This window comes from Schistocerca americana, unplaced genomic scaffold, assembly GCF_021461395.2.
Source record: "Schistocerca americana isolate TAMUIC-IGC-003095 unplaced genomic scaffold, iqSchAmer2.1 HiC_scaffold_124, whole genome shotgun sequence".
In the NCBI taxonomy this organism is placed as follows: Eukaryota; Metazoa; Arthropoda; class Insecta; order Orthoptera; family Acrididae; genus Schistocerca; species Schistocerca americana.
Window position 1 is genome coordinate 560,001 of NW_025725308.1, and position 5,000 is coordinate 565,000.

The window sequence follows — 5,000 nt, forward strand, 5'->3', positions numbered from 1 at the left end:
AACCCACGTTGTGCCTTAACCTAACCCACGTTGTGCCTTAACCTAACCCACGTTGTGCCTTAACCTAACCCACGTTGTGCCTTAACCTAACCCACGTTGTGCCTTAACCTAACCCACGTTGTGCCTTAACCTAACCCATATTGTGCCTTAACCTAACCCATATTGTGCCTTAACCTAACCCATATTGTGCCTTAACCTAACCCATATTGTGCCTTAACCTAACCCATATTGTGCCTTAACCTAACCCATATTGTGCCTTAACCTAACCCATATTGTGCCTTAACCTAACCCATATTGTGCCTTAACCTAACCCATATTGTGCCTTAACCTAACCCATATTGTGCCTTAACCTAACCCATATTGTGCCTTAACCTAACCCATATTGTGCCTTAACCTAACCCGTATTGTGCCTTAACCTAACCCGTATTGTGCCTTAACCTAACCCGTATTGTGCCTTAACCTAACCCGTATTGTACCTTAACCTAACCCGTATTGTGCCTTAACCTAACCCGTATTGTGCCTTAACCTAACCCGTATTGTGCCTTAACCTAACCCGTATTGTGCCTTAACCTAACCCGTATTGTGCCTTAACCTAACCCGTATTGTGCCTTAACCTAACCCGTATTGTGCCTTAACCTAACCCGTATTGTGCCTTAACCTAACCCGTATTGTGCCTTAACCTAACCCGTATTGTGCCTTAACCTAACCCGTATTGTGCCTTAACCTAACCCGTATTGTGCCTTAACCTAACCCGTATTGTGCCTTAACCTAACCCGTATTGTGCCTTAACCTAACCCACGTTGTGCCTTAACCTAACCCACGTTGTGCCTTAACCTAACCCACGTTGTGCCTTAACCTAACCCACGTTGTGCCTTAACCTAACCCACGTTGTGCCTTAACCTAACCCACGTTGTGCCTTAACCTAACCCACGTTGTGCCTTAACCTAACCCACGTTGTGCCTTAACCTAACCCACGTTGTGCCTTAACCTAACCCACGTTGTGCCTTAACCTAACCCACATTGTGCCTTAACCTAACCCACATTGTGCCTTAACCTAACCCATATTGTGCCTTAACCTAACCCATATTGTGCCTTAACCTAACCCATATTGTGCCTTAACCTAACCCATATTGTGCCTTAACCTAACCCATATTGTGCCTTAACCTAACCCATATTGTGCCTTAACCTAACCCATATTGTGCCTTAACCTAACCCATATTGTGCCTTAACCTAACCCATATTGTGCCTTAACCTAACCCATATTGTGCCTTAACCTAACCCATATTGTGCCTTAACCTAACCCATATTGTGCCTTAACCTAACCCATATTGTGCCTTAACCTAACCCATATTGTGCCTTAACCTAACCCATATTGTGCCTTAACCTAACCCATATTGTGCCTTAACCTAACCCATATTGTGCCTTAACCTAACCCATATTGTGCCTTAACCTAACCCATATTGTGCCTTAACCTAACCCATATTGTGCCTTAACCTAACCCATATTGTGCCTTAACCTAACCCATATTGTGCCTTAACCTAACCCATATTGTGCCTTAACCTAACCCATATTGTGCCTTAACCTAACCCATATTGTGCCTTAACCTAACCCATATTGTGCCTTAACCTAACCCATATTGTGCCTTAACCTAACCCATATTGTGCCTTAACCTAACCCATATTGTGCCTTAACCTAACCCATATTGTGCCTTAACCTAACCCATATTGTGCCTTAACCTAACCTATATTGCGCCTTAACCTAACCCATGTTGCGCCTTAACCTAACCTATGTTGCGCCTTAACCTAACCTACGTTGCGCCTTAACCTAACCTACGTTGCGCCTTAACCTAACCTATATTGCGCCTTAACCTAACCTATATTGCGCCTTAACCTAACCTATATTGCGCCTTAACCTAACCTATATTGCGCCTTAACCTAACCTATATTGCGCCTTAACCTAACCTATATTGCGCCTTAACCTAACCTACGTTGCGCCTTAACCTAACCCACGTTGCGCCTTAACCTAACCCACGTTGCGCCTTAACCCAACCCACGTTGCGCCTTAACCCAACCCACGTTGCGCCTTAACCCAACCCACGTTGGGCCTTAACCCAACCCACGTTGCGCCTTAACCCAACCCACGTTGGGCCTTAACCCAACACACGTTGGGCCTTAACCCAACACACGTTGGGCCTTAACCCAACACACGTTGGGCCTTAACCCAACACACGTTGGGCCTTAACCCAACACACGTTGGGCCTTAACCCAACACACGTTGGGCCTTAACCCAACACACGTTGGGCCTTAACCCAACACACGTTGGGCCTTAACCCAACACACGTTGGGCCTTAACCCAACACACGTTGGGCCTTAACCCAACACACGTTGGGCCTTAACCCAACACACGTTGGGCCTTAACCCAACACACGTTGGGCCTTAACCCAACACACGTTGGGCCTTAACCCAACACACGTTGGGCCTTAACCCGCTCTGTAATTGTCATACGACGCGTTAAATTAGTGTAGTGTTGCCTAACTGCAACCCCCGCAATATAGTTTGCTACTCGCACTGCCTGGTCCCCAGTGTATCGCTTCATGTTAAACACCTTGCAGCGATACACTGTAATGTGGATGGCAGCAGGACGTACATGCTCAATGCCCTTCGCAGTTGTTCATTGGCATTCGCATGGCGAAGCACTTAGCCTACGCTGTGGTACGGCCTGTGTCAACGGTCCGCTGATGTTGTACGTCCAAATCACACACTGTACTGCACATTGGTCCTCATGTACTGAATGATACATCGTGGTACATGTGACCGTACAACGACTGCGCCAACAACGGCGAACCATGCGGTCCAACTGTTGTGCACTCAGCTATGTGTCGTCTCCCTATAAGAGCCGGATTGCAGTGTGGTATGCCCTGGATGGCGATCAGCATGAGCCGTCTGTTGATGTAGTGGCGCGTGTTGTCAGACGTAGTCGTCTCTTCTCACACACCGTGACAGCATGGTGCACTGCGTTCCACATCTGCGACATGCGACAGAGGCCGGTTGACAGTCGTTCGCGCAATGGACATCGCATACGTACGGGGGCCACCTTCCACGTGTTCGCGAAGCGTGCACATGTTGTTGCGTGTATGTGGGCAGACATAGTGTGTCGTGACACCTGACACAGGCATGCAACAATCGTTGAATTTGCAAATGGCGATGGACGTCTACGTTTGCTGGTGACGTTACGCAAATGAACAACTGGTAAACCGTTGTGGTGCGGTTGTTCTCGCTAGAGGTGAATCAGTGATGGCGACGATCGGTTGAGCTACCAACCGGTTGTTTCAGCGATACCCACCATGCCCACGAACGTGAATGGCATGTGGGTGTGAAGCGATACGCGGCGGTGGCTGGGTGGGACCGTCCCCGGCCGGTGAGGGGGGGCCTCCCGGCGTGCTGGCCGCGCGGTGCGTGGGCGCACGCGCTACAGCCGGCTGGTGGGGGCGGCCAGTGGCAGGCGCGCCGGCCGACGGAGGCGGCAGGCGGCGCAGCTGCGCGCCGGCGCACCCTGCACGCGGCGCCGTGCGGCCAAAGTAGGTCCTCGCGGGCCCGGTGCGAAGCGCGGTGGACATCTGCAGTGTGCTGGTCCGATTGAGGACTGTGTGCGCTGAGGATGCGCCGCCGCCCGGCGCTCGGCGCCGCGACGCCGTCTGCTGCTCGGTCGCCTCTGCGGTTCTCGCAGGTGGTTTGTATCGCAGCTGTGCGGACGTGTTGGCGCGTGCGCTGTGCTGGGAGAGTTCGCTTCGGCACCCAAGTGGGGCTTTTGTCCTTCTGTGGCGCTGGCGTTGGAGCTGCCGGCCACCGTAGGTGGCGCGTGTTGTCTCCCGCCGGCAATGCCACGACAGCACGCTCCCGGGCCTCTGTCGGCAGCGGCAAGCTCAGTTGGGAGCACGGGTGGTCGCACCTAAAGCGTCTACTCGCCAAACTCCGGGCGATTGCGCCTCTCTCGAACCCGACCAAGTACTTAGGACGGCGCTGCGCGCCGCCGGGACCTGAGAGGGTTTCGAGGTGTATCGTGCAGGGGAGCTCAGCCTCCTCCTGTTTGCAGAATAATTGAGCGGACGCTTGCGTGTTCGCGCGGGCCCCCGGGACACACTCCCGGGCGGCCGGCTGCTCAGCTCTAGTTGACGCAGCTCCCTGGTTGATCCTGCCAGTAGTCATATGCTTGTCTCAAAGATTAAGCCATGCATGTCTCAGTACAAGCCGCATTAAGGTGAAACCGCGAATGGCTCATTAAATCAGTTATGGTTCCTTAGATCGTACCCACGTTACTTGGATAACTGTGGTAATTCTAGAGCTAATACATGCAAACAGAGTCCCGACCAGAGATGGAAGGGACGCTTTTATTAGATCAAAACCAATCGGTCGGCTCGTCCGGTCCGTTTGCCTTGGTGACTCTGAATAACTTTGGGCTGATCGCACGGTCCTCGTACCGGCGACGCATCTTTCAAATGTCTGCCTTATCAACTGTCGATGGTAGGTTCTGCGCCTACCATGGTTGTAACGGGTAACGGGGAATCAGGGTTCGATTCCGGAGAGGGAGCCTGAGAAACGGCTACCACATCCAAGGAAGGCAGCAGGCGCGCAAATTACCCACTCCCGGCACGGGGAGGTAGTGACGAAAAATAACGATACGGGACTCATCCGAGGCCCCGTAATCGGAATGAGTACACTTTAAATCCTTTAACGAGTATCTATTGGAGGGCAAGTCTGGTGCCAGCAGCCGCGGTAATTCCAGCTCCAATAGCGTATATTAAAGTTGTTGCGGTTAAAAAGCTCGTAGTTGGATTTGTGTCCCACGCTGTTGGTTCACCGCCCGTCGGTGTTTAACTGGCATGTATCGTGGGACGTCCTGCCGGTGGGGCGAGCTGAAGGCGTGCGACGCGCCTCGTGCGTGCTCGTGCGTCCCGAGGCGGACCCCGTTGCAATCCTACCAGGGTGCTCTTGAGTGAGTGT

The 5,000-nt window shown here is 52.2% G+C and overlaps 1 non-coding gene across 1 annotated transcript in view; it reads left to right on the forward strand.

Moving 5' to 3' along the window:
* Positions 1–4,178: 4,178 nt before the first annotated feature.
* LOC124563752 overlaps positions 4,179–5,000 on the forward strand; it is a 1,910-nt gene continuing 1,088 nt past the window's right edge. Inside the window, exon 1 of the ribosomal RNA XR_006970302.1 lies at positions 4,179–5,000. This exon is cut by the window's right edge and continues 1,088 nt beyond it. This is a non-coding gene — a ribosomal RNA (small subunit ribosomal RNA).